The sequence below is a fragment of the Podarcis liolepis genome, assembly GCF_965112155.1.
Source record: "Podarcis liolepis genome assembly, chromosome: 2".
In the NCBI taxonomy this organism is placed as follows: domain Eukaryota; kingdom Metazoa; phylum Chordata; class Lepidosauria; order Squamata; family Lacertidae; genus Podarcis; species Podarcis liolepis.
Window position 1 is genome coordinate 99506658 of NC_139555.1, and position 14532 is coordinate 99521189.

At 43.0% G+C, this 14532-nt stretch overlaps 1 protein-coding gene across 40 annotated transcripts in view; it reads left to right on the top strand.

The window, feature by feature from the left end:
* Nucleotides 1–14532, top strand: part of MAGI1 (membrane associated guanylate kinase, WW and PDZ domain containing 1) — a 480329-nt gene that overhangs the window by 163041 nt on the left and 302756 nt on the right. The window contains exon 1 of one of the 40 annotated variants that reach the window (XM_083491089.1): nucleotides 1013–1139. The exons of 38 other annotated variants lie outside the window; for them this stretch is intronic. The gene's annotated coding sequence lies outside the window, so the exon portion shown is untranslated. Of the gene's footprint in view, nucleotides 1–1012; nucleotides 1140–14532 lie in introns of those variants that run through there. One more of the 40 variants, XM_083491093.1, reaches the window with a different exon arrangement.

Here is a 14532-nt window from a genome sequence, read left to right on the forward strand (position 1 = left end):
TTCAGCCTGAGGGCCACGTTGACAGCTGATCAGCCCACCAAGGGCCACATGCCACTAGTGGTACAGCCACCACAATTTGTGTGCTTGCACACACATGGAATACGCAAGCAGTGGCGGACTTTGGGCTCTCAAATTTCAGCAGTGCCCTGTGTGACCCTAAAATACAGTGCCTCCTGCCTCTCACACTCTGTTCTACAGTGTTGTTGTTGCACCCCCTACAGTGTGGCACCCAGTGCGGCTGCACTGGTTTCGCAACCCTTAAACCGCCTTTGGTACAAGCTTGTCACACACACCATGCCTCTTGCTTTTCAGTCATACCCATGTTGGACAGCCAGCAATTTCAGGGTGTTGTTTTTTTGTTTGTTTGTTTTTCTACTTGGTTGTATCTCCCGCCTGTGATAGTCTTTCTGGAGACGTTTGATGGCAACCTGTGCAGCTTCTTTGATGGTGTTGAGCAAGCCAGTGCAACTGAGAGCTGGTTGGAGGGCTCTAGAAACAGGAAGGCAGTCTCTGATACGCTTTGAAGTTTCACCAGCACTTGATTGGAGAACAAGTTTATTAAGAACTGGTGGTGCTGTTTAAAAAGTTCCTATGCAAGGCATTGTGCTTGGCCAAAGATGCATTTTTATTCTGGTTCAGATCAGTGATTTGGGTGAAACATACTAATTCCCTTTTCTGAAAATGTGAAAAATGGAAGTGTGAAAAATGTAGCAATCATTTAAGGACCCGACATCTGGTGGCGGTGGAGAGATGTATCTTCAGTAGAAATATATTGATTATGCATCTCTCCCCCTTCCCCCCTGTTTCTGCCTGGCTAGATATAAATGCTTCTGAAGTCGTTTTAATTGGAAGATGTGTGTGGATTTTTAATACTGTATAAAACAGTTGATGCAGACATCTTTCTGAGCTTGGCAGAAAGGGCTGATTTTGCATATGTTTTAATATAGTAAATGTGTTATTAATGTCTGTGGAGTAGAATGTAAATGTGCGTTTCTTCTCTATGTTTTTGCAGGTAAGAAATTGCATTCCACTGAGCCAAGCTGCCTTTGGGACTTGACAGATGCTTCTTCTTTACTCTCATTTGTAAGCTGCCAAATCATGCAAAAATGTTCTAGCTCGCAAAATTAGGGACCCCACTTGTAAGTATTTCTTAAAAAGAAAAATCCTCCTCGACATGGCAAACACTTGTACTGGCGTGGATGTGATTATTGGGTGACATGGTCTGAAGTAAATGTTGAGTACCCGGTGCCTCAGTGGACATCTCTTGATAACACATGAAATTATAGCTATGGAGATGTCGATTTTTGACCTCTTGGTCCAGTATAAATCATGACAGTAGTGTAATTTTGTTTGTCCCTTTGCAGTGCCTTCTGTGCTTTGACTTTGGTGTATCTTCTTGGTGCAAGGTAGACCGAGGTGCAAAGCAAGCATCGGGAATAATTTCGTATCTTGGAGGTTATTAAAAGTTAGGCATTGCTGTCCATTAATTATGAGATAGTTGAGCTTGTCTTCAAGGTGGTAAATGAAAATCTGTCTTGCTCAGAGACTTAATTAAAATCAGGAGGTCAGGCAGAATGCACTGCAATTATTATCTGCAACCTAACGCAGTAAACCACATTCAGTGAGTGGGGCGGAAATATTGGCAGAATTGTGAGGGAGCCAGCAAATCCACCCCTACCCACCAACGCAGCTTTTGGGAAGGACTGTTTCATGCAAGCAGAACTTTCAGTTTCAGAATCAGTATTTGTAAAGTCCCACAACCATTCTTGACTTGTCCCATTGATAGATTATTGGTATAGAATCATGAGCCTGGCCCCAACTGAGAAAATGACTAACAGCATCCCAGAATTACTTGGTACATACACGCACATGCATGCATGCATGCACACACACACACACACACACACATGCGCGCGCGCACACACACACACAACTCCTTGGCTGGGTCTGCCTCCTTGATTAGTAGTAGGCAGGCAGAGCTGTGCCTTAAATTCTGACATCACTAAGGGCAATGGCAAAAGTTTCATCTATTTCTGGCAAAGTTGTGTAGATTTCCCTGTACAGTGGATGCTCGGGTTGCGAACATGATCTGCGCAGGATGCACATTTGCAACCTGCAACGTTTGCAACCCACACCTGCACGCCTGCGCACGTGCGGGTTGCGATTTGGCGCTTCTGCGCATGTGCGACCACTGAAACACGGAAGTTCTGTGTAGTTCCAGGTTTTGGCGTTCTATAACACGAAAAACGCAACCTGGAGTGTCTGTAACCCAAGGTATGACTGTAATGTGTTACGCTGTACTCCCCCCGCCCTCTCAGGACCCAAAACAGCTGTTCATTATTACAGATATCTTAAGGGAGTGTTTGGTAAAATATAAACTGTGAGGAGACTGACAGGCCAGAGATGGAACAGGACCGTGCTGTGTTTCTTCTGGCAGAATTCAGCTAGATATTTTTGTGGGAAGGGAAGTGGGAAGCAGGTCAATGACATATCAATATTTCAATAGTTAGCGCAATTTCCTATGAAAAGAAGAGTGCAATTTCCTGTTAAAAGAAGAATGCATATTGTATAGAATGTGGCGGGCCAAAAATTGCCTTCTAATTCAACTGGAAGTGGTTATGAAGTTAAGATTAGCTGTTTTTATATTCTGTGGATAAGTGCCTGATGATTTAACATAAACATAGGAAGAATCTTCCTGGATCAGGTCAAAGGTCCTTCTACTCCAGCCGGATAAGAAGCCCATAAGCAGGATCTGAGCACAACAGCTCTCTCGCCACTTGTGATCCCCAGCAACTGGTACGACTCTGACAATGGGGGTAGAATTATGCCTATTAGCCGTTGAGTGCTTTATCCTCCAGAACTTGTCTAATCCCACTTGGTGGTCATCACTCCCTCCTGGGGGAGTGAATTCTATAGTTTAACAAAGCACTCTGTAAATAAGTAATTTATTTTGTCTCTCCTGAGCTTCATTGGGTGTCCCAAAGTTTTAGTGTGATAACCTTTTCTACACCATGAATACGTTATACAGCTCTATCATATTTAGCAGCAGTATAGTCCAGCATTTTGTGTGTGTGTCCCCATCACTGTCTGGCAGACACGTTTTCCACCCAGGAGATATCGATAAGTGGATATATAATTATTGTTACTATTATTTTATTGAGTTTCCATACTGGGGACAGTTCTCTCCCTTAAGTACCCTTCTGTGTGTCTCCAGCTGGAAAATGGGGACACTCAGTAGGAGAAAAGATAGACCGAAAGGTTTATGAAGGAGAGAGAGACTCATAGAATCATATAATGGTAGCGTTGGGAGGGACCCCGAGGGTCATCCAGTCCAGCCCCCTGCAATGCAGGAATCTCAGATAAAGCATCCATGACATGGCCATCCAACCTCAAAACCTCCAAGGAAGGAAACGATTTGAGATAGGAACCCAAAGTATACATCATGAGAGCTCGCATTGCATGCTCATTCATGCCTTCTTCTCCTTCCATCTTTCCCAGCCACTTCTCACGTGCATATAAAAATACAACACAAAGAGAATAGAAGATACTGTGGACTCTTTAAAAATAAATACTACTTGAGAAGCAATCCAGAAAGTTTCTTACAGGGATGAGGATTCCTAAGGCCCTCTAGATGTTGTCTAACCCCCAATTCCATCAGTGGTCAAAGATGATGAGAGTTTTGGTCCAGCAACATCATAGGGCCTCACTTTCTCCATACCTAATTTACTGACATTCTGTGCTTGAAGACTTCTCATGGAAGAGATTTGAAATGAAGTGACTATTGGCTTTGAAGAATAGTGGTGATATACTTGAAATATGTCAGACAAAGTTACTGCTAAGTTCAGAATTCCGGTTTTAGTGTATAAAGTCCTATACAGTTTCTGATCAGGATACCTGAAGGATGATCTCACCCCTTACTTACCCACCCGATTACTGTGCTCTGCAGGTGAGGGACGTCTGCAGATACCTTCTCAGAGGTATCTACAGAGGAGCAAAACTCTCCCTTTCTGCTGCTTATGTCCTAGGCCACATCCTTTTTCCGTGGCTTTCACTCTGGTCCCACAAGTTTGCAGCTTTAAGAATATCATTCAAGCTATTCTCATTTAGTTTACCTGTTCTCAGGTCCTTGGAAACAAATAGAATACCACCAACTTTTAGCAACTTAATTTCACTTCAGGTGTGCGCTTGTATCAGAGGGGAATAGATGTATCAAAATTAATTTACCTGTTCATACATCAAATGCCCTGGGATATAATTTCAGTTCCTGATTTCTTTTCACATTGATTGGTTTCAGATGAATGTGGTACAGTGAACACTGGCATGGTAACTGTAGCTACATGGAGAGTTAGACATTTGTGTTGATGCTCTCCATGGGAAGGTAAATTGTACCATGTTGCTGCAACAGACTGGGGAGAAGCTATAGTTCAGTGGTAGAGCATTTGCTTTACGCATATAAGACAACAGGTTCAGTTCCTCACATCTTCTGGCAGAGCTGGGAATGTCCTCTTCCTGAAACCATAGAGAGCTGCTGTCAGTTAGTGGAGACAATACTGAGCTAGATGGCTCAATGCTCTGCCTCAAGTTAAGGTGTCATGGACTGGCTGGATGCAGAGGAATGATGGGAGGCAACAGCTGGGGAACCCCCAAGGGAAGAAGGCTCAGAGCCAGGGGATTGGTGGTGGGATGACAATGTGTGGTCATAGGGAGCAGATGGGGAGGAGGAGGTGTTGGAAGCTGAAGAGGCAACAAGGTTTAGTGAGCAAGAAGAGGCTGGGGCAGAGAACAGTCCAGACTCAGAGGTAGGAGAGGAGGTGGGCCAGCAGACAGATACAAGGCAGGCTGCGGAAGAATACAGGGAGTCTGCTCCTCCTGCTGCAACAAGCTCTCTTCCCTCCTGGTCTCCCAGAACACGAAGAGAAATGAAGAGGGTGGAGCAAAGAGAGACAAGACAACAAGGCCTTAGGCTGCTGAAAAAGGAACTGGGGGAGGCATTTTAGGGAGTGGTGGGAAGCCAGGGGCCTTTAGTCCTCGCAGCTGCCTCATTAGGGCAAGACCGACTGGGAAGATCACTGGTGTGATCACTGTTTTGGTTTCTTTGACTAAAGAGGTAACTTCACTGACACTGGCTTGTTTTATTACTGACCTACTCCTGACTCTGGCTCCTGACATCAGGTAGCTTTATGTGTTACAAATGACTTTTAATTCTTCCCCACTCCCACTGCTGCACTATTTTGACGGACTACTGCCTCTCCTTGTGACTACAGTTTTCATAGGATGAGTTTTGAAGTAGTTCGTCATTATAAAAATGTTTTATCTGAATCAGCCAACTCATGGATTAAATGAAGGATTGAAATGAGCTGAAAGGCTCAGCAAATTGTAGCAAAACCATGGTCTCTTGACTTGCTCTTTTTCTCTCTTCCTAGGATGTTCATATAAATCACAGCAGGATTTTTGTATTGTTCCTTTGCTCATAATAATCTGTGAACAAGCCATGCTACATACAGTATGTGGGCTGCAATAGCCTTGAATTTCCTTTGTCATATATAGGGGCTGGTATTTTAGAGACTCCAGACATGGGATAATCATTTCTGTACTGTGATTGTTTGAGGAAATTCTTCCTTACAAAGTAGTTCCCTCCATGACTACAAGAATGGCTGCATAATATTTTGAAGGCACCATTAGTAGCATCCATAATAAATGGACCACTCCAGGGATGTGCAACTTAAAAGAATTATGAAACTTGTATTAATTCATTGTATTCTGAGTGAACTGAACTAGGTCAACTGGAATAATCATAATCATCACCTGGCCTTCGCTCCAAGGTCCCAGGGCTGGTTACAACAATTAAAACACAATATTTGAAAAGCTTAAAACAACTTAAAATTACTGAAATGAGGTGGGTCTGTTCATCTCAGGTGTCAAAATCCATTTTAGTAATGACATCTTTTTGCTAGTTCTACAGAGGGAACTCCTTGAAGTTATTCCCGCTGGGTGGGGGTGGGAGTGGGGTAAGGTGACTAAGTGGAGCCTTGCTCTTTCTTATGTCAGGTAGGTGTGGGAAGTTATAAGATAATAAAGGTTTTATGAGCAGCCTTCTTGTTATTGTTGTTGTGGTTTAGTCATTTAGTAGTGTCCGACTCTACGTGACCCCATGGACCAGAGCATGCCAGGCAGCCTTAGGCCACCTTAAAGGTGAAGGGTGTGGTCCCAAGACTTGCCTTGAGGAACGTGGTATTCACTGGCATGGTTAGGGAGTAACACCTGCCCCTTGTGGTTTAGAAAAGAGAGAGATTAACTATGATCCTGAGCCCAGATGACCCTGGGGAGGAGCACAGTAACTGCAAACTCCTCTCTTGGAGTTAGCATGTTGCTGTGGTCTAGTAAGCCATAACTGGGCTTGCAATGACCTGCCAAACAGGACACCATTTTCAGGTATTCTTTAAGACTTCCACTCTCTTGTTGAGTCAGATGTTCCCACAAGGAGGTGGAATGGAATGTAAAAGAGTAGGTATTTGACATCTCCCTTAGTGAACGCAAACAGGAAGGGGACACGACTGACTTTTATCTCAAGGAGGCCTTCCATAGTCTATACTTAAAGGGTTAGAAGAGTTGTTTAAAGTCAAGGGGAAGTGGTTGGGTGGCAGCTTACCAACCATGGTTGGGGCTAGTGAAGCCCAAGCCAAAAGAGACCACTGTTCAGTCTCATCCATCCATTCTGTATTCACATCCACCCACCCACCCACATTTAAGCCTGTTTATCTCCCTTTATTCCCCCTCCCCGCCCCATGGCAATTAGGCTTAGAAAAAAGGTCCCACCTTCACTAATGGGACCTTCTCCCACTGTGCCTAATTGCCATGTGGGAGGCAGCAGCATATGGTGATGGGCACTCAAATTGCCTTCCTGTGCAATAATTTGGCTTTGGACGAAAGGATCCATTTGTGTGAATCGCCTTATGCTGTGGGCTCCGTTTTCAATGTGACATTCAAAGCTAAAGCCCAGTTATTCTGTTGGAGCCAGTTAGTACTAATTTTGATCAGTCAATACAATTTTTCTTTTTTCTTTTTTATTGCTAGCCACTGTATCGGCAGATACAGACAAGCTGTCATCTGAACAGATGCTCAGAAAATATTTGGCAGTGTGGAATTTCCTGCATGTTAATGAATGAAATGTTTTTGCAGAGATATGAAATATAATGGACGAACGTTTAGCCATATTGGAGGTAGAACATGAACGTGGGAGATTGATATGTGCAATAAAATGTGTGTATGTGTGCATATGTTAAGTATTTGACTGTTTTATTTTAAGATTTGGTCTGTTATGATTTTGGAAAGCTTGGCTACATGGATTTGTGACAGTGATTCGAAAGTTGTTTCCATTACAATGATAATAGAATCAGCCAGCAATGTTACTTGAAGATGCTCACAGTAGGCTAAGTTAAATCTTAGTCTATAGGAAAATTGTCTCCTGTATATGGCAAAATTTCTCAAAATCTACAAGTCTGTAATCTTACACCCACTTGCCTGGCAGTATGCTCTGCTGAACTCAGAAGGACTTCTAAATATTCATATACAGGATTGCATGGTGTGTAACCCATCTGAGCTTCACTGAAGTTTCCAAAAAAGGGAAAAAGGGAAAGTCTGATGTGCTGTCTATTTAGAATGATAGTGATCACTTCTTCAACCCAGTGTAGTTTTTGTATTTATCATCTTTCTGTCTATTGGCATATTGTAAAGACCTAGACTTTGCAACTTGCTGCAAGAAGTCCATTTAGAAGGCCATGAAGAAGTTTGAATTCTTTTAACACTGAGCAGTTGTGTGTGTGTGTGTGTGTGTACACACACACACACACACACACACACACACTGTAATAGCAACCTCTGGTTCAAGCTAGGATTGGCACAATAGTACAAAACTGCTACAAAGGAGCTCACACAGGCAGATTTTAAAAAAAATAAGTTGTGCAGTTGTTGTACCACATACATCTATATTTCTACTAAAGTTACAGTCAATGTGAACCTGCCTACTCTGACAGTTAGGCCCTCTAAAGCTTTGGGCAGGGATTGCTGCCTTGGATCCTTTAACTGGACGGGGGGGGGGGGGAGAGATTTTGCCTATGACATCATGCACAGAAAGCAGATAACTCTGCTAATCTGCTGTGGCCCCGCTTCCAGCAATCTCATTATGGGTAGGTTCCACATCCATCACCCAGATATCCAGGTGAGATTAGAACACCGTTGAAGACTTGCTCTGCAGCTCTGAACTCAGCTAAGTCCTGTAGGCTTCAAATTTGTCCTGTAAACCTGCCAACTGTTCTCTGATGCTTCTTGCCAATGGCTGGGTGACTCCTTGGTTTGTGGCTCACCAGCTCTCAGTCCAGCTGGGACAGGAGACTACTAATTGCACAAGATTTATGGACACACATCTGGTTGTTAGCTCAGTTAGAGTGTGGTGCTGATAACGCCAAGGTTGCAGGTTTGATCCCCATAAGGGATAGCTACATATTCCTACCTTGCAGAGGGTTGGACTAGATGATACTCAGGGTCCCTTCCAACTCTATGATTCTACATTTTCTTAAAATCTAGTGCATGCGTAGCCATCATAGTTGTTGAACTGTAACTTCCATTATCCCTGACCACTGGCCATGGTAGCTGGGTCTGAGGGCGTTATAGTCAAACATCTGGATGGTACCCCTTTGGCCAGCAACATCTGGGCAGCATTACTTTGGCTTCCCCTACTCAAGTGCATGCTGTGTTTGTGAAGATCAGTTCTGGGGATTCTCTAGTTGTGTTGATCTTGAACATGGGTAGGCAAACTAAGGCCCGGGGGCCGGATCCAGCCCAGTCGCCTTCTAAATCCGGCCCATGGACGGTCCAGGAATCAGCGGGTTTTTACATGAGTAGAATGTGTGCTTTTATTTAAAATGCGTCTCTGGGTTATTTGTGGGGCATAGGAATTCGTTCATTTCCCACCGCCAAAAATATAGTCCAGCTCCCCACAAGGTCTGAGGGACAGTGGACCGGCCCCCTGCTGAAAAAGTTTGCTGACCCCTGATCTGGAACAAAACTGTTGCAGACAAGTGGCAGCCTATTAGCCTATTCATAAACATAGCTGTCACTAGGTTTTGAACTAAATTTATTAATTTGAAAGGGGGGAAATTATGAGCCCAACTATTATTTCATTCAAGTTATTATTCTATATCCACTATTCTTTGAACTGGGCCTTAGGATACTTATTAATATAATTTAATCACTACACAAATAAAACAGCAAATTCATATCTCAATAATATCTCCATAACACCAATAGCTATGTCAAATTAAACTTAACAAGATTAGTTTTAGAATGGAGATAATCTTCAGTTGTATCCTAGAGTAAATAATACTAAATTACGGTGAATGTGAAATAGGACACATAACTACTTGGCTTCTAATCAGTTTTTCTGAGCTGCAAATTGTCCTTTTATTCCATGGACAGAGTCCCTTTTAATGAACGAGCACAGTTAATGCCCAATATTAGGCTGGCAGACACTTGGAGAACCTATTATAATCTAATAATGTAACCAGATTATTAAAATCAACAACTGGATGCTACCAACATTGCCAACCAATAATACTTTTTAAAAGCACTGTGCTTGGCAGGGAACTAGAGAGTGGAAGCCAGTTTGGCTCTGGGTTAACCAGAGGGCAATGGGTGGGGATGCACTGATAATTTACAAGTGTTGGGAATTTTCTAGCATGACATTCATACGTGCTGAATTTGAGTGCACTTTGGGTCCATGTTCTGATGTATTTCTTCTGTTCTTCCCCTCCCTCATTTTCTGAGGATTTAAGCTTTTTGAACCATTGTCTTAGTCACCAATGGCCCACATTATGGTATATGGAGAATTAAGATGAACTTAAATGACCTCAGTATGATCGAAAGTCTTGATTGAGGCAAAGACTTCACCTCAGCTTCCTTCCTACACTACCATAGAGCATAGCTATAATCTTCGGTTGTTCTTTGACAGTGACAGTAATCTTTGTTGTTGTTTAGTCGTCGTTGTTGTTTAGCATCTTAAAAAGCAGAGACATCACCTTGCCGACAAAGGTCCGTATAGTTAAAGCTATGGTTTTCCCCGTAGTGATTTATGGAAGTGAGAGCTGGACCATAAAGAAGGCTGATCGCCGAAGAATTTATGCTTTTGAATTATGCTTTTGAATTATGGTGCTGGAGGAGACTCTTGAGAATCCCATGGACTGCAAGAAGATCAAACCTCTCCATTCTGAAGGAAATCAGCCCTGAGTGCTCACTGGAAGGACAGATCCTGAAGCTGAGGCTCCATTACTTTGGCCACCTCATGAGAAGAGAAGACTCCCTGGAAAAGACCCTGATGTTGGGAAAGATGGAGGGCACAAGGAGAAGGGGATGACAGAGGACGAGATGGTTGGATAGTGTTCTCGAAGCTACCAGCATGAGTTTGACCAAACTGCGGGAGGCAGTGGAAGACAGGAGTGCCTGGCGTGCTCTGGTCCTTGGGGTCACAAAGAGTCGGACACGACTAAACAATTAAGCAGCAGCAGCAACAACAACAACAGTCGTTTAGTCGTGTCCTACTCTTCGTGACCCCATGGACCAGAGCACGCCAGGTAATCTTAGAAACCTGGAAATCTTTAAGGCAACGTAGAATGTGGGAGGCAGATGTGGGCGCTTCCCTTTCTTCCAAATGATGGGTTTGGAGGATTGGAAATGAGACGTTTGAATGTGAGCACTGCACTGGAGCTTCAGTTTATCTCGTTGCCTTTTTTCCTATGTAACAACTGTATCTAAGAAATCTGCAAGGCAAATGCAGATTAGTGTTCTATCATTTTTTTCTGCGTTTTAATATTTTGTAATAATCTCAGCCAAAAAGGAGTATAAAGGGACAGAACATAGCACTGATTTCTTTTTTTTAAAGTGAACATTAGAATTAACATTAGCTCAAGGAACATCTCCTTGCGGTAAAATGTGGGATTTATAGTTGGCGAGGGATGCATTGTAAGTACACATAAATTTTGCTATGTGCTTTATAACATTGCATGTTCACTAATGAATAATGTGGGAGAAAGCCATTCCTTCTTAAACCAGGGACCAGGAATAAATTAACACATACTGCACATTCAGTTCTGTATAGATTTTGTGGCGTGGGTTTTTGTCTAATATATTATGGTTGTAATTTTTGTTTTCCAGTGGTCTTGTTAAGCATAATCTTCAGAGATTTCTCTTAGCCTCAAAGCAAGTCTCTAGCCTTGTGAGTTGTTTAGTTTGGCGTACGCTGTTTTCAGAGAGATCAGTCAGACCAGCAGTAGAGTTTGTTTGCTCTTGTCGACTTTGATTACTGGCATGTTGCTCTATTTTAAGATCTTTTTATTATTATTATTATTCAAGGATTGATATAGCTACATAATGGCAGCAGTTGCAATACAGGTCAGTTCTTATGTAATATAACTTGTTTTTCCTCCTTCGTTGTTTATAATAATACCCTACAAATTTATAGGCACCCTGGAGATTTTTTAATTTCCTCGTTTAAGCAGCTGTTGCAGTCCAGTGGACTTGGACAGTGCTGGAATTAATTTATTGCATTTTCATCCATCTTTCTTCCCAGGAAGCTCAGGGGCAGCATATATTATTTTCTCTCCCTGCTCCCGCCATTATGCTCCCACAACAACCCTGTGAGGTAATTTAAAATGATGATTGCCTCAAGCACACTTAGTGAGTGTCACGTCTGAATAGAGTTGTGAAGGCCTGGAAGGTGGGGGGAATGAAAAAATGGGAAAAGAGCAGCAACCTAATTTGTTTTTTTGGGGGGAAATGAGAAAACAAAATGGAAAATTGATTTTTTTCTTTCTCCCCTCCCGAAGTCTTCACATCTGTATGTCTGAATTTCAGCTTGGGACTTTCAGCTATCTTAGTCTGACAAGCTTAGCTATTGCCCTACACTACCTCTCAGACTTCTTAAATTATAGCTCATTGTCTTGTCCTTGGAGCAATAGAGTGCATCACAGCCGCATCTGTAAACTAGAAAGCAGTGTGACTTGTCTAACAGGGTTATTGCAAAGATCGTGGAGCTGGGTTCCTCTTTTTTTGGGGGGGGGATAGCGGTAGAACTCCGAAGCAGAAGGGAAAGGGAACGTAGGGCGCACACTCAGAAACACTTCCAGCAGCTAGGTCTAGGTCCACACTGTAGATTGCCAGAGCCTGGCATCTGTAGCTGCCAGAGCCTGAATCTCAGTTGTGTGCCTGGGAACTTTCCTGCTTTGACTGCATCACCATTGAGGTGCTCTGGGCATCTGGGCTTCCGAGCAGCCAAAAACCCCTTGCCACCTGCCACTTTGCTTGAAATGGTCTGGTGAACATGCTGTTTTGGACACTGTGCGGCTGAAGAGCATTGCCAACACAGCATGCTGTTGGGTGACCCCCTGCCCACCTCAGGAACTCTTTAAGGATGGGAGGAAGGCTCATCAGAGGGCAGTGCCACATTCAAGATGGTGGCAAAGATGTGGAAGCTTGATCTTGGCCAGGGCTCAGCAAGCTTTTTCAGCAGGGGGCTGGTCCACTGTCCCTCAGACCTTGTGGAGGGCTGGACTATATTTTGGGGGGCGGGGCGGGAATGAACGAATTCCTATGCCCCACAAATAACTCAGAGATACATTTTAAATAAAAGCACACGCTCTACTCATGTAAAAACACCAGGCAGGCCCCACAAATAACCCAGAGGTGCATTTTAAATAAAAGGACACATTCTACTCATGTCAAAACACGCTGATTCCTGGACCGTCCGCGGGCCGGATTCAGAAGGCGGTTGGGCTGGATCCGGCCCCAGGGCCTTAGTTTGCCTACCCATGATCTTGGCTGTTTTAACCTGAAAGAGGAGGAATATACAAATGGAGAATGCTCTCCTTTGTTATTTCCGAATGCTTCATGCAAAATGAGATAGTGGGGTGCTGTTGATGCTTGTTCAGTCTTGGTGATCCTAGCAAATGGTTGACCTCATCAGCCTGTGGTGCTAGTTATTTAGACAATTGGAATAATTTAAGGGAGGATCCCTGTATTAATTAGTCCGAGGTTGTACTGGAAGACAAGTGAAATTGCCTGTGATTTAATGGTCCACAGGATACATTCACAAGATCAATATAAGTAAGTCTCCCCTCTGTGGCCCCCTCTAGAGGGTTTAATTTGAGTGCTTTGCTTTATTAATTAAAAAGCAGGAAATTCTGGTATGAGAATGTTTTGAATGCTATAGCTGTAATTGCAGAACAGTTCGAAATTATGCTCTTGCGTCATCTGCCTAATTTTCTTTTTTTAAAGTGAAGTCTAGTCAGCTTTTCGCGTTTCAGTCTCAAACCTGCTGTGTAAATGTAGAAGCCCACACGGAGAAAAAATAGCTAAGCTTTTGTGTGGAAATCACAAGATAAAAACTGTTAAATGCCAAATCAACATTGCGGGAATCTCAGAAACTTTTTTTTTCTTTTTGAAATGTTTTTAGTATGAAAAGTTTCTGGAGTAGGAACAGAAAATGGAACAAGCCTCTCTCTCTCTCTCTCTCTCTCTCTCTCTCTCTCTCTCTCTCTCTCGTGTGTGTGTGTGTGTGTGTGTGTGTGCTGTTTTTCTTCAAGAGTCGTCTCTGTAAATGAAATTGCAATCTGCAATACATTTGAAGAAGCAAAAATGGCACAGGCTTTGGGACAAACTCACCAGATTGTGACTCACAGGTTAGGGGACACTGGTGCAGTGGTTAGATGTTGGACTAGGCCCAGGATCAGGGAGGCCCAGATTCATATGCCAACTCAGCCATGAAACTCATTGGGTGACCTTGGGCAATCACTATCTGTCAGCCTTACTGACTTCATGGGATTGTTGTGAGGATTAAATGGAGGCAGGTGTGATACACTGCCTTGAGCTTCTTGAAAGGAAGGTGGGCTACAAATGCAGTAAATTTAATAAATGAATTTTGGTTGATCCCAATAGAGGCGCTGCCTGACTGAATTGTCTGTTTAGATTTGCTTCCCTGGTTCTTCAAGCTGCAGGAATATCAGAGCGGCTTGCAAGAAAATTGAAATACATAATAAGAAAATTAAGAAAACGCAATAATAATAAATGAAATTGTGCAGCAAAAAACATATCTAGCAAGGAACAGAGTTAAAATCTAAAGGGCTGGGTGTGTGTGAAAAAGTTTCATCTACACACACATACACACACACAAATGCCAGCACCATGTTTTCACAAGTTTTATCAAACCATTAGGGAGATAATTTCAAAGGGAACTACTGAAATGGCCAGAACCTCCCATTAAAAATAAATAAATAAATCACTGTATAGTATTTGTTGCTCAAACCTCTTCTGCCCCATACAAAAAACACACCAGCAGTGTAGAGCTATCACTTCATTCAGGCTTCATGACAAACCATGGTTTATGTTAACCATGTTTCGAGCCACACATGTAATCTATGATCTGGTTGACATGCAACACTAAGCCAAACAATGGTTTAGCGCGAACAGGCAGACATGCTGGTGCAG